Raw genomic sequence first — 21,353 nt, 5'->3', positions numbered from 1 at the left:
GAGAGAGCTTCAAGGTGACTCTTGACTCTTCGTATAAAAACAATTTCACATCCCCTTTGTGTTCTTAACATTGTTGTATGGTTTCAATGGGGTTTATAAAGGTGAAGACCATCCACCAAAGCTAAATTTAGGATATGATGGAGTGGACTTGTCACTGTAAGGGGAGGGAGGTGGTGTGTTTCTGTGTGTGTCGAAAGGAAATGAGTTAAGATATGAATCTGTTCGTGCCTGTACCTCCAGGCTGTACTGTTTGTATGATGGAAACATGATAACATCCTGTGTATGTGTGTGTGTGTGTGTGTGTGTGTGTGTGTGTGTGTGTGTGTGTGTGTGTGTGTGTGTGTGTGTGTGTGTGTGTGTGTGTGTGTGTGTGTGTGTGCGTGTGTTTCTTTGCGGTAATAGCATACTATAATTGAGTAGTGCAAGCCTAATAGGTGTATCCAGATGCATGTATATTGGTGTGCGCAAATGTGAATATTGGTGTAACACTGCTAGGTCTTTGATATCTTCTTGTTTCTGTGTGGCTCTCTTCTTCGTTTACCAGCTCCCGGGGACTCGTATCGCTTTATCTCTTCTTGTATAGCCTATTTCTGAGCAAAGCAGGTTCTGCGGGGGGTTGGGTCGGTACAATAGCGACAGAGATATGAGAGAAAACTAGTTTAAATCATTGTCACCGTTGTCCTCCATATTTGTTCGTAAATCCACCGTACCTGAGCTTACCTCTGGGATGGAACAACATCCACAACACCTTGATTGGTCCCGTTCAACCAGTTTAGTTAACCGTCATTCTTAAGATAAATTCCCCTCAGGGCCTCTTTCTGTAACTGAAAAGAACGACAGAAAAAGAAAAAGTACTGACAACAACTGAATAGACAATATGTACAATTCCAGATTATTAAAGATACCAACATCCAATCCTCGTTTTAAAGAAAGTGCCTTGAAATTTAATTCTTCTGCCGATGACAACTGGTAGACTCATTGTCAGTATTTTAGAATCTATTAGTGCTCGTTACTTGTTCTCACAATATTCCAACAGGGAGCACGAAACAGTAGCTCTGATTTATTATTTAACTTGCACACTCTGGACTGGACGATTTTGTGAGTATAGTCCCATCTTTTTGTACCACACATCGTGTGATATGACTGTATAGGATTTGACTCAGGTCCTCCACATTTTTTTTTATCAGCGCTTTCTGATCTTCCCAAGCTATTTTATTAAGTCAAAAGTCAAGGTCATCAGTGGTGTCACACATTTTTAGCTTCAGTCATATCAATATTGTGGCTGCCGTCAGAGATACAGTTACAGTGGAAGTGTTAAGCCAGGGATCGGCAACCCAAAATATTGAAAGAGCCACATTGGACCAAAACCCAAAAACAAATATGTTTGGAGCCGCAAAAAATTAAAAGCCTTATCATCAACTCAACACATGCTGTATGTGTCTATATTAGTGATATTCGCCAACTATCAACATGATTTAGTTGGCTACAAATACATGATTCAATTATTTTTTTTTCCCTACAGTTCATCCTTTAGAGCAGGGATGCCCAAATATTTTTGATGGAAGATCTACTTTTCGATCAACCAACCTCCCGCGATCAACCTGTTACCGCACACGCGTGCATACGCACACACTTCCACATGCATGCCGTAATGCGTGACAGCCATAATGGCCGCTAAGATGAAGGAGGCACTGGAGACACTTTCACAGCGTTCTCACTATCGTAGCTCACGTGTCCCATTGAAAAATGCTTTTCTCGGCCATCCAGATTCCCGTTCTTGCAAGTATCCTTGATGAATTGTACAAGAAAGTCTGGGTTTTAAAAAAAACAAAATATTTTCACAACAACCCCCTGACTGACATCCCGGATGCCCTGCAAATAGAAATGTGTGTCGCAGGCCAGGACGCAAATCCTTGTTGACGAAATCTTGAAATTTTATATTTATTCGATACACTTTTACAGCATTGGAAAACGTTAATGTTTGTGTCATGTTTGTCCTCTTATCGAAACCATATTGAAACAAAAAAAAAATGTATTTCCCTCCCCCATCTTTTTCCTTTTTCAAACATTTTTGAAAAAGCTCCACGGAGCCACTGGGGGGCGCGAAAGAGCCGCATGCGGCTCATGAGCCGTGGTTTGCCGACCCCCGTGTTAAGCAGATATAAATGATTTAAGAACTGCAAGGAATTTGTGACAAAATTAGTGTGTTGTTCAGAAATGCGATCATCTGACAAAGATGAGAAACACCACATGACGCTTAGACTCGGCTTGCGCTACACAAACTGAAAATTGGATGACAAACACGGTCTTCATCAAATCAAAATGTGTAAGAGAGCACTGTGATATATCGGCTGTGAAAATTTTGTTGTATGTTTATAATAGTATCACATTGTTGTTGTTGTTTTATTTTTTTAATCATGCGTCATGTAAAGTGACCTTTTTGGGCATACTGTTCATAACATACAGTTCATAATTGTTATTTTAGAATTTATTTATGTATTTATTACAAATGACATTTTGTCATGAGAATTCAATTCAAAAATAAAATGCTAAACTATCGTCAATTGAAAAAATGTGGGGGTTTCTTTGATGAGCAATAAATCATGTTTTTCAAAAGCATACCCACACCTCACACTTGCTTTCAAATTTGCACTTTTTAGCAAAATTGTTTTATTTGTAGCGCATGTTGCATTGTAACCCCTCTCCCGAATTGGTCACGCAGGTGCACTGGCGCCTCAAAATTCAAGTTATGAATACAGTCAAACCTTGGTTTTCGTCCATAATCCGTTCCAGAAGGCTGTTCGAAAACCGAATTGTTCAAACCCATGCTCTTTAAAAAAAAAAAAAAAGTTTATTGAACACGTCTGCTCACAATGGAAAGCGACATGAGGAATTGTCACTTCCTCGTCTACCCGAGGAAGCGTCATTTCCTCGTGTAAGGAAGGCGAGAGGAGTCATGCGGTGCACTCAAGTGCGCTCAGTTTGTTCGAGAACCAATATTTGTTCGTCATCCGAGGCATAAAAAACTCAATTTTTGGTCGAAAACCGAATTGGTCGAGAACCGAGATTTTCGAAAACCGAGGTTTAACTGTATATTAAAATTCTTTCGCCCACCTACTAAATCATTGTTAGACTAAGTAACTGTTCTTGAGGATGTTTTTAAGATTTTTTTGGAATGCTCTTAAAACTCCGTCCATCCATCCACCCATCCATCCATTTTCTGACCCGCTTTATCCCCACAAGGGTCGCGGGGGTGCTGGAGCCTATCCCAGCTGTAGGCAGTAGGCGGGGGACACTCTGAACTGGTCGCCAGCTAACTCTTGAAACTCCTGTACCCATATGACAAATGATCAGAAAGTGTCAACATCAAGTGAACAATACATTGAAACAATATCTTGGAACTTCAGGCCCAGAAAAAACAGTCTCCTCCCCCTTGTTTTATTTTTATACATTTTTAAGTGGTCACATTGCATTATATCAAGCCTTTGTACAATCCGTTCAAAGTTGTATCTTTGCTATTGCTCATGCTATCATTATTATATATTGCTCGTGCTAACATTATTCAACTTGGTCAACTCCTGACCCACTGGCACTCAGACAAAGAGTGTTCTGTTTGAGCTAGTCAGCTGTTGCCCTGTCTCCTCTGTTTGTCTCAGTCATTTTTACGCTCTCTTTGTATGTCTGTCTTTCTGTCTGTCGTCTTCAGTGTTTTTTGCTCTCTGTGCAAGGCTTTCTTTGTGCGACTTCCTTCCACTATCTTCGTTTCGTGTATTTTCTCATGTCTTTGCATCTGCTGGAAGGCTTTCTTTTTGCTCTCTCTTTTTGCTCTCTCCTTTTGCCTTTGTAATCCAAAGGACAACATGACGTAAATGTTTGATGGGCGGCTGGCTGAGGCGTGTAATTGCTGTGTTCACCACTCAAATAAAAACTATGTCAAGGCAAAAGAAAGAAACTAAAGGAAAATGAGAAATGACCAAGCTAATATAGAAACGACTATGCTAATATACAGGTGAGGGGAGTAACAAAATACATGTACTGGAGTTACGTATTCAGGACACCAAAAGATCTGTATCCTGTTGCAGTTAAAGGAAAAAAAAACAACGCATGATGCGATTGCAGGTACATTGACTAAAATGTGCATTATTTTACACAGTTGCATTTTTAATGCTGTAAGCGAGACGGTGCAGTTGAGTCCTTGCTCGCTCTCAAAATTGTTGGCCAAACAAGCTTTTCTAGAGTTAATTAGATATCTGGTCACAATACACTCAACTCAACTGTATTTATAGAGCACTTTAAAACAACCACCACTGTATATAAAGTGCTGTACATGGAGCACAAATGATTTATACTACAAACATTAAAACAATAAATTCGTAACAAAGACAGTAGAAAGCACAAAAAACAGTAAAGTTAAAAATCAAGTCTCATGCTGAGTCAAAAGCCAAAGAATAAAATGAGTTTTAAGACAAGTTTTAAAGATGGGTAGCTCAATGCACCACCGTTGGTGGTCCCATGTACTGTATAGGTTTTTGTTGCCCAGCAATTAAATGAGACGGCTCACTGGCTGGATTCATCAAGGACGGTCAGTATATCTTCAGGAGGGTCGCGAGCGTGCTGGAGCCTATCCCAGCTGTCTTCGGGCACTAGGTGAGGTACACTCTGAAGAGGTTGCCAGCCAATCGCAGGGCAGACATAGACAAACAATAGTTAGAGTGTTCCATTAACCTGCCGTGCATGTTTTTTGTTTTTGTTGGTGTTTTATGGGGGCCTGGAATGGATCTGTGGTATTTCTATTAATCTTAATTGGGAGCGACAATTTGAAATACGACTGTTTTGAGTTATGCGCGTCGTCATGGAGCAAATTAAACTCGTAAGTCAAGAAATTAAACATAATGTTGCTATTGCTTAACTCAGTGAGATATTCAACATTCAAATCAGTAGTGTCCGAGCATGACAATTAAAAGGTTACCGAGTTGGAGGTAATGGAGTGGAGCGTAAACACAAGTTGACTTTTTTTTAATCAGTTCAGTTAGTTAATGAAAAATACTTCCTGGTGGGTTGACCTATGCTCATTAAAACAGATCAGCATATTCGCTCAATCCACCTTACATTACATTACTTGATGGAAAGTTTCTCCCTTCAGCATCACCATCCTCATCTTCCTCTTCTGCTTCTTCAATCTCCTCTCATGACCTGGTTCAGCACCCTCCATTTCTATCTGCTACCTTGCTGTGCTGAATCAGCCAAGCAAAAAGTTAACTATCAGGGATGGCTGAGCGTGATGACGGTGCGTGTGCGCGCGTGTGTGTGTATTCTGTCTATGTCTGTAATCTGATTATTTCAGCAGTGATTGGGGGGGAAAAACCCCCTTGCGACAAGCATGTATTATTTTCACAGGTCAATGAAACATGCCAAACGTGGCTCATTACATTTGCACATTGTTCATGTTAATTTCTGCCATTATTTGTCTTGACTTGTGACTAGTACTTATGTAAATGTCAAAAAGTAGCACAATTCCATACAAATTCAGCGCAGAAACAAGCCTTTGCATGGACGTCGAAGTAAGGGGCTGGGGCTGATGGGAAGGCATTTGTTCTCCTGTGATGTTCTGGCGGTTGCTTAAAGCTTCGCTCCAGAACATACTGTACCATATACTTAGAGTGCTGTCACTCTCAATCTTAACTCACAGAGCGAATTGGTCCTTTCTCCACTCTCGCCCCTTTTATGCTTTGCTTTGCTTTGGACATTGGACTCAGCATGAGTCGGACCAGATTTTTTTTAGTTTTACTGTTTTTGTGTTGTCCACTGTCTTTTTTAATTGATTGTTTTATTGTTTATTGTTGTCGATATGATATTTGCTCCATGTACAGCACTTTGTAGACATCGGTGGTTGTTTTAAAGTGTTCCGTAAATACAGTTGAGTCGGGTTGAGTTGAATGCTATTTAGACAAGCCGGAATTTCACATACGATGGATGGATGGGTGGATGATCAGAAGAATCACTTTTTAAGTTGCTTTGTCCAGTAATAAACCATGATGTCAAAACCTTTGAAACTATGTATGCATTTTATGTTTAAATTATGACTGCTTTTCATTTTAAGATTACAGTGATCCCTCACTATTTCGCGGTTCGTTTATCGCGGCTTCAGTGCATCGCGGATTTTTTCAAACATATTCATAAAAAAAAATCATATACATGGAGTACAGTACTGTATATGTTGCTCTATGTGACTCACTATTGTTTTGCTGACTTTCGCAGCTTCTCGCGGACCGTTTGCAAACTTAAAAAAAAGTTAATTGGTCGCTACTTCGCGGATTTTCGTTTATCGCGGGTGGTTTTGGTTAACCCCATTAACCGCGTTCAACGAGGGATTACTGTCGTCTCAATCGTGACTAAGCTATCACGTCATTGTTTTCTGAATGAAATGCATGACTGAATGAAGTTTCGTCAATATTGGACCAGATATTGGTGAGCTTAACTGTCACACTCACAGATACGAAGACGAGTGCTACATCCCAACAATTGGAATTTTCCAACCTCCAGCAAGTAAAAGTGTACCACGCAAACTGAGAGATTCAAGTCGGGAAGTCAGACAAAAAAAATAGATTTACGAGCAGCCTAACTAACCAATGTGCCTATGTGGCGACCATGTTTGGAGGAACAACATTGCCATTGAAATTAAGTCGAGACTTGCTCATTTCTGAAGAGATTTTCATGAGGTTTACATTTTTGTCAATGCCTAATGTGGGCTATAAATACACAATATTTGATAAATATATTTTTTATTTACGTCAGGATTATTTTGTTTGTGACCAACAGATGGTACTGGAGGGCTTCCCCGAGGGTGTCGCACCTGTTGGTCATCATATCATTAGTTCTTTTCTTTTAAAAGCAGTGCCCCCGTCAACCACTCAGGGTCAGATTATTGTGCATTACTGTCATGGATTTTTCTTTGTATTTCTGTCACGTTGTTTTTGCTTCTTGCCATTACTTTGGTTTCTTAGTGTTTTAGGATTTTGTTTGTTTTGGCTTTAGTTTATTCAGTGTTTTTGTAAATAAAAATGTTTTCAGTGCATCCTGCTCCTTGCTCCTGCCTCCTTTTGGCGACATGTCAATTTACCTGTCAAATGTCTTTCCCATTCCCCTCGTTGTATTGGCACCACGTTCTGCGCAACCGTATGCAGTACAATGAGTTTCCTTGCTGTCCACACTTCTAAAATGTGCTGACACCCTTGCCCCTTCAATCTTAGCTTTGCCATCTGCACTTATTGTATATTCAGATACATTTACATTTTCTCTTTGCCACGTTAATGACGTAAGGCAGCCGTTGCTGGAATTGTGATGGGAAGAAGTGTGCGTGAAGCCAGACCTTCCGGCTATACACACAACAGCTTTCTGCTTGCTGCCGCGGAGGAGACATTGAGTTTTATGTTGGCTTTTGGGGCATTTACAGCCAACTGTAACCTCCAAGTCATTCTGAGGTCTAATTAAGAGTAAAAAAACAAACTAACAGCACGGTTAGTGCAATGCTAAGCAGAGAGCCAATGATGGTTAAATAGCACGAGAAACACAGCACTAATCCGTCCACTCATCTATACTGAGACTGTTCACATTGTGGCAGATTTTCTGCTTGTTTGTATGTATGTGCCCCACGATTGGCTGGCAGCCAGTCCAGGGTGGACTTTGCCTCCTGCTCTAAGATGGCTGGCGTATGCCCAGGCATGCCGCGACACTCGAGAAGATAAGCATATTATAAAATGCATATATGTGGGGGAGCGACACTTTCAGGCCAGAACCACCTTTGTCAGATTTGAGTAAATTACATCTTTTTTTCACAAATTTATGTACTTCTGGTCAGTGCACACTTTTCTTTTCTTTTTTCAAATCAACGGTGCTGAAAATGGCTTGCTTTTCTAAAAAGTGATGATTTTGTAGGTCCGAGGATTCCACCGTACTCCAGCATACAGTATGTTTATTTCTTGAAACGCAGACCATCTGTCATAATTATTATTTCGACAATCATTTGTGTCTATTGCCCTGCGGAAAGAAAGAAAGTATAATTCTCATCTCAGTTTTGGACTGTCACATCGATGGAAAGAAATTGCAGCATCATCCTAATTCTCTCGGCTTGTTATAATGTGCAGCAATGTAAAAGTGAGGCAGACCAACACCATGCGCTTCATCCTTATCTGATGCAATGAATACATTCTGACTGCATGGGGAGACTGGATTCACTGGAGCAGAAACTTCAGACATTGTTATATATTCCAGCAAAGCAGAAACAAAGTTAAATCTAATTTAACTTGTTGCTGTGTGACTGGTTGCAGTGTGGATCTCTCTGCTTGTCAATGCTGTACCTCATCACTTGGTCAAAATCAAGTTTTGACTTATGGCTTTGCCTTCATCTGAGTGTATGTTTTTGTCTGTGACATGCCGGACTGTGCAGTATGCTGTCAATGATTGGTTCTGCATGCACTTCCTGTCACCTTGAGTCATTGTCACCACGGCCCTTTGGGGAACCACCACCCACACACTCTTTTTCTTTGTGTGTGCGCATGTTTGTGCATGTTCATGTGTGATGAAGTGAGTAAAATTGGATTTGAAGTTTGTGCTGTGTGTTTGTGTGAGTAAAATGCACATGGGAAAATTTGAAGTTGGTGAAATAATTGACCCAAATATATATCCATCCATCCATTTTCTGATCTGATCTATCCTCACAAGGGTCACGGTGGGGTGCTGGAGCCTATCCCAGCTGTCTTTGGCCAGTAGGCAAGAGACACCCTGCACTGGATGCCAGCTAATCGCAGGGCACACTGAAGTGGTGTTCACGTGGCAACATTTGCTCCGGTGCTGTGTTGGGGCTATCCCAGTAGAGCGTCCACGCGTGCAAAGTTACACTGGTGTAGCCCCTGAAAACAGCTTAATCCGGAGCAAATTTAACCCACCTCAGGGAGGTGATTTAAAAATTTGCTCCGGAGCAAATGGTCGTTTGCGGGGCAGCACCGATGTAAAATGGTACGTGTGAACGCTACAGGGTTAAAAATTAGCTCCAGAGCAAATGCTCGTTTGCAGCGTGGGGAGTAGCCTCGCTACTCAACTCAACTGTTTTTATAGAGCACTTTCAAACAAGCATAGCTGCATACAAAGTGCTGTACTTGGAGCAATTTAACATGTACAATAAACAGTAAAACAAATCAGTAATAAAGACGGTAGAAAGCACCAAACAGTAAAACCAAGAACAAATCTAAGTCATGCTGAGTCGAATGCCAAAGAATACAAGTGAGTTTTGAGGAGGGTTTTGAAGATGGGCAGCGAGGAGTCTTGCCAAATATTCAGCAGGAGGTCATTCCAGAGAGAGGGACCAGCAACAGAAAAGGCTCGATCCCCTATGAGCCTCAGTTTAGTTCTTGGTACTTCTAATAATGTCTGGTCCACAGACCTGAGGCCCCGGGCAGGCGTGTAGGGCGGATGAGCTCAGAGAGGTAAGGTGGTGTGAGATCATTTAGAGATTTGAAAACAAATAAGGGCGGCCCGGTAGGCCAGTGGTTAGCACGTCGGCTTCACAGTGCAGAGGTTCGATTCCAGCTCTGGCCTCCCTGTGTGGAGTTTGCATGTTCTCCCCGGGCCTGTGTGGGTTTTCTCCGGGTGCTCCGGTTTCCTCCCACATTCCAAAAACATGCATGGCAGGCTGATTGGTCACTCTAAATTGTCCCTAGGTGTGAGTGTGAGCGTGGATGGTTGTTTGTCTCTGTGTGCCCTGTGATTGGCTGGCAACCGATTCAGGGTGTCCCCCGCCTACTGCCCGAAGACAGCTGGGATAGGCTCCAGCACCCCCCGCGACCCTAGTGAGGATCAAGCGGTTCGGAAGATGAATGAATGAATGAATGAAAACAAATAAGAGGATCTTGAAAATAACTCTACAATGAAGGGGGAGCCAGTGAAGGGATGCCAGAGTAGGAGTTATGTGCTCCCTCTTACGAGTGCCAGTCAAGAGACGAGCAATGGCATTCTGGACCAGCTGAAGGCGCTTAATGGAGGACTGGCTGAGTCCAAAGTAAAGGACATTGCAGTAATCAAGCCGGGATGTGACAAAGGCATGAATTACTTTCTCAAAGTGTGCATGAGAGAGGAGAGGTTTTATTTTGGCCAGCTGTCTAAGGTGAAAGAAGCTGGATTTAACAACGGCACCAATTTTTGCTGATCAAGTTTGAAATCACTGTCCAGTTTAGGGCCCAAGTTTGAGATTGTTGACTTAAGATAAGGAGTCAGGGAGCCCAAGTCTACAGGATGGGATGTACAAGGGCCACTGGGACCAAACAGTATCACCTCTGTCTTCTTTTCATCAAATTTCAAGAAATTTTGTGCCATCCAGGTTTTGATTTCTTCCAGGCAGGATAGAAGTGGCCTTAATGAGAAGGCGTCTTTCTTGCTCAGTGGGACATAGATCTGCATAGCAGTGGAAGAGAATACCATTTCCTTAAGATGGAACCCAATGGGAGCAGATACAGTGAGAACAGCAGAGGCCCCAGAATTGAGCCCTGTGGAACAACACATGACAGGAGAGCAGTGCGTGACTCAGACCAGCCAAGGCTGACACAAAAGGTTCTGTCAGCTAAATAGGACCTAAACCACTCAAGAGCACCAACGCCAATGCCCACCAAGTGCTGCAAATGAGTCAGCAGAATACTGTACCACTGTATCAACTGTATCAAATGCTGCAGTTAGGTCCAATAAAACTAGACACGTGGTCTCCAGTGTCATTTGCCAGGAGGATGTCATTAGGAACTCGTAATAGGGCTGACTCCGTGCTATGCATCGTCTTGAAACCTGACTGGAAGACCTCCAAGATGTTATTTTCATCCTAGAAAAATTTCAACTGCTTGTGCACTACTTTTTCCAGAATTTTTGAAATGAAAGGCAGTTTGTAAATGGGCCTGAAACTTGACAGCACATCTGGTTCAAGACCAGGTTTCTTGATCAAAGGTTGGACCACAGCATGTGTAAAGTGTTGGGGAACTATACCAGAAGAGAGGCTGCTGTTGATGGTATCCAAGTCTGATGCACCAACACTCGGGAGAACCTCCTGAAAGAAATGCGGTGGAAGAGAGTCGCAGGGGGAGCCAGCTGGCTTTGTCTGGCAAACTACATCCTCCAACAGCGTCAAGGACACAGTTTCAAAAGAATTTAGCACAGCTGAACATGGAACATGGACAGAGGGGTCAGATGCGGTATTTGAGACCGGAGTTCTAGCTTTGATTACGTACGGCTAGAATGTGTTGCTTTCGTGCTCTATTGTACTTCCGTCATCTGTTTGTCTAATAACAACACATGATGACATGATGGCTGGCAATAACAGTAGAATGGCAACTAGCAATAACAGTAGCAAGCGACATCTTGCCTCTTGGGTTATTCCATCTCAACTAGAACGGTGGGGCTTGGGAGGCGGTTTATAGTCCCCAAACATCATCTTTCCTTTTGTAGGAGACTGGACGGTCTCTGAGTTGTTTGTGTAGTTTGTTCCTTTGTTGTGTGTTCACAACCCCTCTCCTCCCCCACAGAATTTATTTTGTGATTTCCTCTCTTGATTTTCTGTTTGGCGCATTATATGTTAGCTTTTCTGCGTGTCATTGAAGTCATCGTCGATTTACGTTTTCGGGGGCGGTCATTGAACGCCTCTCGAGCAGAAGGCACAGAGACTGAGAAGGAGAAGGACGTGCCTGTACAGCAGTTGCTTGAGTTGTGTATGTTTTAAAAAGAACCAACACGACAGCTCTTTGTTTTCTATCGTTTTTCACCGCTGCAAAAAATGCAGTGTGAACTCAAGTGGGGCTGCACCGAGGCTGCACCAGAGTTAACACACTCCACGGCTTTGTACGTGTGTCCACAAAATTTGCTCCGGTGTAAGATATATCGCAATAAAATACATCAGTGCAGCACCCGAGCAAATGTGTGCCGTGTGAACACTCCTAGAGACGAACAACTATCCGCTCTCACACTCATACCTCGGACAATTTTGAGTGTCCAATCAGCCTGCCATGCATGTTTTTGGAATGTGGGAGGAAATCGGAGTACCCGGAGAAAACCCACGCAGGCCCGGGAAGAACATGCAAACTCCACACAGGGAGAAACCCTTTAAACTAGCAAACTCCCTGAGTGGAGTTTGCATGTGTGTGTGTGTGTGTGGGGGGGGGGGGGGGGGACACACCAAGGAAAAAACTGAGGGAATCCAAGTCGGAGGTCATCGCCACTCAGGTTATTTTATTAATTATTTTTTAAATATCCGGCGCAATCTCGATGTATGATGTGCGTAACAAGTTAGCCACATAAACGCCAGCCCATTCAGTAGTTTTGTGTTTCAATGGGTTCGCGTGAGGGCCAAAATACACATTTTATGTTCCAAAGCGATATGAAACCACCGATTACGTGCCTTGATCCTGTCTGGAAAAGAAACCGCTGAGATTGTCTGTAGATATGCTTGTGTGTTTCATAAACTTGACCTGCGTGTCACACAGGAACATAACGGCTGCCATTTATCCATGCTGGGATGTTGGCCCTCAAACATTGGCATTGCTCTCTTATCCTGATTTTTCCCACCAGTTGGTGCGCTTTAGGCTCACTCTTTGCAAGTATTGACCTTCATAGATTGATCCTCGAGTGCATATGCTCTGGGAAGCTGTCAGTTTGAAATGATTTTCATGTTTGAGAGAATGAAACGTGTCTCCTGCTCCAACCTACGAACACATTTTGGATGTGAACGGGCTGCTGAGAAGAAAGATGCCAGTTTAAAGGTTTTTAACATAAAAAACATGTCTCTCGGCAGTAAAAATAAAGTGTTACCCACATCTGCCTTCTTTCATGTGAAGGTAAATGCATTTTTTATTGCTGTTGTTCTACCCAATCTCTTTCCACTTTCCATCAGGATAATCAAATAATCAAAGCTTAGTTTGTCCTCGGCCCATTTTCCACTCGTTAAAACTTTATTTTTGTGAAGTGTGTCTATTTAACCCTTTCAGGGACAGTGCTTACTACAGCGGACAGCTTACCATGGTATCAAGTTACAGGGTGCAGAAAAGGGTTAAGGTCAAAGTATTACTCTCTTTGTGTGTGTGTGTGTGTGCGTGTGTGTGTGTGTGTGTGTGTACATATATATATGTATATACACACACACGGACACCCCGAACTGGTTGCCAGCCAATCACAGGGCACACAGAGACGAACAACCATGCACGCCCACGCCCACACCTAGGGACAATTTAGAGTGACCAATCAACCTGCCATGCATGTTTTTGGAATGTGGGAGGAAACCGGAGTATCCGGAGAAAACCCACACAGGCCCGGAGAGAACATGCAAACTCCGCACAAGGAGGCCGGAGCTGGAATTGAACCCGGTACCCCTGCACTGTGATGTCGACGTGCTAACCAATGGGCTACCGGGCCGCCCTATATCTATCTATCTATCTATCTAGATAGATAGATATATTGATTGATTGAATTCAATTGAATTCAATACAACGGTATTGTCAAATATATACTGTATATACAGGGTGTCCCAAAAAATGTAAACACACCTTAAATAATTGTAAATTTGGTGTTTATTATAATTTGAATAATTTTCAACATATCAAAGAATTTAGAATTATCATTCTATTGTGTTATCTCATGGTGTCAAACTGATGTGTGTTCTGCTCCAAATAGTGCTGACAACGCAAAGCGATGGAATGGCACACATCATGGCTACCTCACGACTAGCTTGCCGCAAAGACTTTCTTGGACTTCGTTGAAACATTTCCAGTCATCTTTCTTCTTTTGTGGTGCTTGTCGATGTACGTGGTCTTCCGGAACCCTTCTTATGGATGTCCTGAACAGTTCCATCAGCTTCAAATGTATCTCTAATTCGAGTGATGGCAACCCGTGTTGGTGGTTCTTTGTTAAACTTCCTCCTAAATTGTTTTTGCACTTCTACTGCATTTTCATACTGCCAGTAGCATTTTATAATTCGGTGGCCATCTTGGTCATGCTAAAACTTGTAGTTTAGTAACCGTATGTTTTTTACACACACACGCACACACACACACACACATATATATATATATATATATATATATATATATATATATATATATATATATATATATGTGTGTGTGTGTAAAAAACATACGGTTACTAAACTACAAGTTTTAGTATGACCAAGATGGCCACCGAATTATGCCTCTACGTCTCGTGGGTGCACAGGATTACAACTGCAGGGCACAGGAAACGACGTTAATTGAAGTCTGCATCTTCTGTAATGTTGTTATGTACACAGTAATCTTATTGCGATATTTCTGATACATTTCATTTTTAACCATTCCCAGAACCGTCAAATGTTTCTAGGCAACTAAAAGAAGCTGGTTTCATTAAGTTGTAACTAAAAATAATATGGCGATCATAATTCAGTCATTCATGCATCCATCCCATTGAATGTGGGACTGTTATTTTTCTTCAGCTCTATTTGCTGTGCTATTCATAATTTTGCTTCATTATTTTTTTGTTACACTCATACTGTTGATTTGGGAAACAGATTGACGTCAAAACAACTATGATGATTACGATCCATTTACTCCAAAATACAACATATATAACATCAATGTTAATATTCATCATCCAGTTTGCATTTGTGCGAAGGTGACACATGTTGCTTGTATAACTGGATTAAAAACTCACATTATCACCCACTCATCGGAAAACAATTCTCCCGGCTTCTCTGAATTTTGCATAATACATATATTTTTAAGTTCAATCATCCTTGATTTCCTAACGGTCTAAATGTGTGATCATGGTGTTTCTTTGAGAGATTGTATTTAAAAACAAACTCTCTGTCACAGGCCACTCCTGTCTGCTCTATTTGGAAGCCTTCAAGTGTGAAACGTCAACGTCACTGCACATTAACTTCAAGACAGACCACAAGCAGACAGAGCGCAGCCTGACAGTATTACGAATTTCCAGCATTTACAAGAGGAAAATTGATTTCAGATCTGATCAGCAATAAGGAATATGACACCCCTGTGAATCCAAATGAAATTCAATTCACATTTGCCTAGCTGTTTATTAAAAAATGAGGTTTTCATTTACATTTCATTTGGTTTTGGCTTCAAACCCGATTCAGCTCAGAATCCAAGATTCTATGTAAAAACAGGTCATGAAAAGTAATACATTTTGAAACCAGCTACACGTCCTAATTAACCCAGCTAATGCTCAATAAAACAAACCAATGGATGAACATGCTAAGAGTAACAAAACGTCACTGATATTTCAATAGGAAAGGATTTCATATTTTTCAGTTTCACTTAACCTTGAGTGTATATAGCATGTAAAGTAACACACAAAAGCTGTACGATGTACACTGTATGTTCTGCTCTTGGGCCACCAAGAAAAATCCTGCAAATCCCTAAATCTGTCATTTGTGTTGGCAGCAAATCAGTAGATTAGACAGAAAAAGAGCAAGAAAAAGAGCAATGAAGGTTACTTGCTATTTGCCGTGCTGTCCCCATTATTGATATTCTGCTTCAGCTCCTCTAGTGTCCTTGGCTTTGATGATAAGAATCATACTGAGCTCCGATGAATAAGTGTGCGCCCTTCACAAGATTGAATTACAAAATTGTGGTCAGGGGTTCTCAAGTATTTTCGTGAAAGGCCAGATATAGAAAATCCCAAGGATATGGGACACCCTCCATATCTATCACATTTAGCGGAATTTTCGTTCTACAAAACACACCTGACATCAAAATGTTGCTATAAAAACTAATTTGTACATGCATTAGCCGCCTCGGAATAATGGCTCCGGGTCTCCATGTTTTAAGATGGGATATTTCCGAAAAAGAAAAAAAGGCCACACAGATGAACTTTTATAAACTTGTTTTTAACTTAAATACAGGAGCCCCCCCCCCCCCTCACACACACACACACACAAAGTCAATGCAAAATGCAGCTACTTAAGCAGCAGCGTCTAAAAAGCCTTTCACAGCCTTTTGTTGCCACACGAGTCCAATTCGCTGAGGCAGCAGTGCACATAAGTCCGTGGCAGCGCAGCCTTTGGAAAGCTGTTTGTGACGTGTTTGGGAGCCGCAGAAGATGTCGGTTCCATGGCATCAGTGCTGTCCTTTCTGGCTTGCGGCTAGCGCTTGTCCTCCATTTCCAGCCATGGTGGAAGTCGGTAGTCCAACAAACAACAGAGAAACAGTCTCGTAGCCAAAAGTAGTTTATTCAAGCATACTATAAGTAAACTTTTTTTGAATATTAAATCGGGGCATTATACTTTAAGTGTACTTTTTAAATATTATATTTTTATCAACTTCACATACACATGCTTAAGTACGCTGGGCTTGTACTGAAATATTTACAGACAGATACTTATGACTTCCATCCATCCATCTATTTTCTGACCCGCTTTATCCTCACAATGGTCGCGCGGGGTGCTGGGGCCTCTCCCAGCTGTCTTTGGGCAGTAGGGAGGGGACACCCTGAACCAGTTGCCAGCCCAACCACAGGGCACACAGAGACAAACAACGACGCTCACCCTCACACCGAGAGACAATTTAGTGTTCAATCAGCCTGCCACGCATGTTTTTGGAATGTGGGAGAAAACCGGAGTACCCAGAGAAAATCCACCCTTGGCCACGGAGAACATAAAAACTCCACACAGGGAGGCCGGAGCTGGGATTGAACCCGGTACTTCTGCACTGTGAGGTTGACGCGCGAGTCACTCAAACACCAGGCCGCATGATTTTTAAAACTTAATTTGTTTACATTTAGTCTGAAAAAGTATACTTTATATACCCAAGTATATTTATAAAGTATACCCTGTACTACTTTTTCGTTCACTGTACAGCTGGCCAAATTTGTGGCATTCGTTCCACACGGTCATTAAACTTAACTCAAAATGCTTATTTTTGCTTTACTGTGTTCACCATCTATATTCACGCATGCATAGACACAGACCTCGGTGTTTCTCAGGCGGCCTGTGCGCATACTCCAACCACAAATGATTGATGAATATTCTGGATGAGGGCTGGCTCGGGACAATTTCATTGGGCCACTGTGATGTGTTCAGTCATGTCAGTGGTCAGATGTGATGAGACTGGGGGTAAATCTATTGATGACTTGAAACCCGTCAATAAAAATTTGCACGTTATAAGTCGCAGGGTTCAAATCGTGTGGAAAGAAATCGGGGCTTGTGGTTGGAAAATACAGTAGTTAATTAAACATTCTAAAACCAGTGAATCGGGGTGGGCAAAGGTTTACTATCAACAATATTTTCTTTGTATATTACGATGGGGGACGCAGAACAGCTGGCACAAGACCGCCAGTGCTGGAAGAAACTGGTTCAATTGGTCTGCTCAACACACAGGATTGGGCGCCCCTCCTCTTGCAGGAGAATTTTGATTTGATTGAGTGATGTATACATTTTAAACTAAAACCTTGGTCTCAATGGCACAAAGTAAACTGCATTGGATTTAGTGGTCACCAAACCCGCTTGAGCAGATTTGACTGCACTGATCAGCACTATGCCAAGTGGGCAATCATGGAGGCTGAGCAGAAAATCACCACGGTTAGCACTGTTTGCCGTCTTACAGCGAAATATACTGTACTAGCTGGTTCGCCGCCCTCCGGGCGGCTCATCAGCTAGTTCCTGCGGAAGGCTGGTAAGGTAGTGGTTCGCCGCCCTCCGGGCGGCTCATCAGCTAGTTCCTGCGGAAGGCTGGTAAGGTGGGCCTTTGGCCCACAAAAGTGTTGCTTGGTTCAACTTTTTGTTCATCTTCATTGCTTATCGCGAAAATAAAGAGATGTTTAGCTCTACTAAATAACTAACAATTTTATTGCAATGCTTGTGGGTAGACAATATTTTTTTAGACCATATTTTTTAATTAATCGCTTTTTTTTAAATCAAGTATTAGAAGAGATGCGTCATTGACTGGCATGAACACTTGCCTCATAGTTCCTGAGGCGCTGGATCCAAATCTGGGCTCTGGCTTTTTTACATCTTTGCATGTTGCATGTTGTGCTTGTGCAAGATTTCTCTGGCTTCCTCAAGCATGTTGTTTTATTGAAGTCTCAACATTTTGGGTATGTGCCCTGCAATTGTTTGGCAAACAAGAATTCAGGGTGTATCCCTTCTTCTCCTCAGTTGGGGGATGATCCAGCACACCTCCCAACCTAATGAGGACAAGCTATATAGAGAAAGGATGTATGGACTTGACCATAGGAGCCCGTGAGATCCAAACTGAGTTGATTGATTATCGTACTGACTAAAAGCCTACCTCTGCAGATAAGGGCACGTGGTCGAGATGCAGCCTCCAGGTCTTGAGCTTTACGTACAGAATGCTCCCCCGACAATGATTTAGGCCAGGGGTCTCAAACTGCAGTCCTCGAGGACGCCTTTCCTGCATGTTTTCCATCTCTCCCTGCCGCATCACCCCTGATTCAAATGAGCGGCTCATCAGCATGCTCTGCAGGAGCATGATAATAATCCTGATCAAAACATGCAGGAAAACGGCCCTCGAGGATCGGAGATTGAGACTGATTTAGACCATTTTGGCGCGTGACCATGTGCTTGTTGTTACTTGGTTGTTTGGGTTGGTTCCACTTTAGCCCCCCTTGCACCCCCCTTTATTTCTCCCTCTACCCATAGCTCACATTGTGCCTCATTCTCTTCTGTCTCGTCTTGTTATCAATATGGCAGCCTTTTCTTTCAGTCCACTCTTTCATTCCTCTGCTTCTCATTTGTCATGCGACAAAAAGGAGCCTGCTCCACGGATTTGGTTGAAGCACAAATGTCTCTTTTCCCCTCAGATGCATCCATTATTCAATCACATTTGTAAAGCTTCTTGGAATTGTTCGCGCATTCCAAACAAACAAAAAGAAAGCTCCAATACTATAAATGAACATAATCCTACCCAATTTACTTAAAAGCGTATTTGTTGGACAACACACTATTGTCTCAGAGGGCTACTATGGTGTATCCTAGCTGTAAAACATGTCTTTCTGTATCTCAAAATGGGTTTTGAAAACAAAAAAAAAAGGCCAGCGGTGGCATCAGTTCTTCAAATATATATGCTAAGTTAGATAATTCAAGAGACTGTTTCATTTGAAGTGCATTATTTCCACTCTCAAGTAGATTAACCCATTCACTCCCAAATACGTTTTTAAACGTCTTTTCAGACGTGGTCTATAATTGGCTGGTACTGAATGAGTTAACTGCTTCGACATTTTCAGCTAAGAAGATACGGCTATTTCATCTGTCTTATTTCAGTGTCCTATTTGCTTGCATTCAATCTCAGCAACAAAATAATACCTCCCCCTTTACATCACCTTCTTTCTCCAATTTATCACTGGACTACATTTTCTCAACCCTTTAATCAACTTGATGTTGCTCCCTCTGCCAAATAACAGTTATCTTAATTGAAATCGGTGGAGAGCTATGGAATTGACTGTGGCCAGGAGGGGCTTATGATGTCCCAGTTCCTCTCGCAACTCTTCTTGAACAGTATCTGTCTCTGTCACGGCGCCTGAACAAAATCCACATTTCCCAAATGAAGCCTCCAGCCCCCTTGGTTTTCTCTCCACTTTTGTGTACGCATTTGGCTTGCGTGTACAAAGACAGACTGGGAGGAAAGATGGGATGGAGGCAGGGAGACAGATATGCACTTAGATTCTGAGTCATCGCAGCTGCTACAAGACCAGGGAAGTTCCAGTCAGGGCTCCGCTTAGATCAGAAGCCAGAAAATAGTTTGAGGACAATTAATAGCCCCAAATTATGTACCTATTACATAGCATCTCATCAAAATGTAACAATCATCCCTTCCTGCAAGCAACTCGTCAAGTTACGCTTGGTGTGTGCCCGAGTGTAAATAGTGAGATCAAATAAAGTGTAAATATTGACGAGATCAAATCAATTCTTCAATCTACTGGTACATTTGTATTCCACTGTGTACCAAAAATATAAGGGTGTGTGCTCTGCATACAGACAGGTATGTCAGCTATCCGCTAACAGACTTGCACACCCGTGATCATTATCCATGTGACATGTATACATTTGGCCGGATGGTTATTTAATACCCTCCTCCCTCATCAAACACGCCCCTTCCCCCTCCCCCTCCTCGTTGTCCCTAAGTGTAGCATATAATACACATAGACCAAATTTGTTGGTACCCCTCTTTTGAAGAAAGAAAAAAAATAAAAGAAAGAATAATAATAATAATAAGAATAGTAATAATAAACAATGTAACGAACATTAACCAATAAAGAGTGGTCAATTGGTTAGCACGTCAACCTCACAGTCCAGAGATGCAGAGTTCGATGATGGCCCTGGCCTTCCTGTGTGGAGTTTGCATGTTATCCCTGGGCCTGTGTGGGTTTTCTCCAGGTACTCGAGTTTCCTCCCACGTCCCCAAAACATGCGTGACAGGTTAATGGAACACTCAAAATTGCCCTAAGGTGAGCGCGGATGGTTGTTTGTCTATGTGTGCCCTGCGATTGGCTGGCAACCAGTTCAGGGTGTCCTCTAGCACGCCCGCGACCCTCACAAGGATAAGCAGATTCGGAAATGGATGCATTGATTGACGAATGAAAATCAGATATTGCTTTTGAACTGTGGTTAAACAGAAAATTTTTTTGAAAAAAACTCATAAAAAAGGTGTTGGACAAAAACTAAAAAAAAGTACCTTTAACTCAATACAATTGGCAGGCCTGAGAATAGTCCACGTTAAAATCCACGTTTAAAAGACACCCACTGAAAATCTTTGGGGCGGAAAAAAATCATAACCCATCGCCACACCCCCCCCCCCACCCCCTGCTGATAACAGTCCAATTCACACTCCCCATAAAAAATTAAATACCCCGCCTCCCAAAAAACAAAATAAATATTATATTTCTTATATATTTTAAACATTACAAAATATTGTGAATAGGTGATTCCATAGGTACTCAACTGCAAGTATTTTGCACAATCATTTGAGGCAATTATTAAATAATTGTAAAAATATTACTGTTTCCAAATTGGGAGGTACCATACAGATAACAATATCACAATATCCTGGAGATTCATTAATCAATTAACAGTAATCATATCGATTGTACATTCTGCAGCATTGCTCAGCATCAAGAATGTTGATGCCAACGTCCATCTGTGATCATTTCATGGCATTTTTCCTCATATGGATAACAGGTCAAAAAAATGAACTTGTCTTAGTCAGCGAGGATATTCGGGCTTGTGTGCTGGACACTGCCAACTGAGCAAATAATTCTGCAAGCTGCTCGCGTCCTGACGGCAAGCCTCAAGCATGTCAAAGGCAGATAATTGGTGATAAACTGATCTT

The 21,353-nt window shown here is 42.0% G+C and overlaps 1 protein-coding gene and 1 long non-coding RNA gene across 4 annotated transcripts in view; both read left to right on the top strand.

The window, feature by feature from the left end:
- Positions 1 to 21,353, top strand: part of pde4ba (phosphodiesterase 4B, cAMP-specific a) — a 176,392-nt gene that overhangs the window by 27,459 nt on the left and 127,580 nt on the right. The window lies entirely within an intron of this gene.
- Positions 14,178 to 20,608, top strand: LOC127605755 (uncharacterized). The gene is made up of 2 exons (XR_007963651.1): positions 14,178 to 20,369; positions 20,544 to 20,608. It is a non-coding gene; the product is annotated as an uncharacterized LOC127605755 (long non-coding RNA).

This window comes from Hippocampus zosterae, chromosome 8 (genome assembly GCF_025434085.1).
Source record: "Hippocampus zosterae strain Florida chromosome 8, ASM2543408v3, whole genome shotgun sequence".
In the NCBI taxonomy this organism is placed as follows: domain Eukaryota; kingdom Metazoa; phylum Chordata; class Actinopteri; order Syngnathiformes; family Syngnathidae; genus Hippocampus; species Hippocampus zosterae.
The sequence above is the reverse complement of the archived record's forward strand: the minus strand, read 5'-3'. Positions and strand labels throughout refer to the sequence as shown.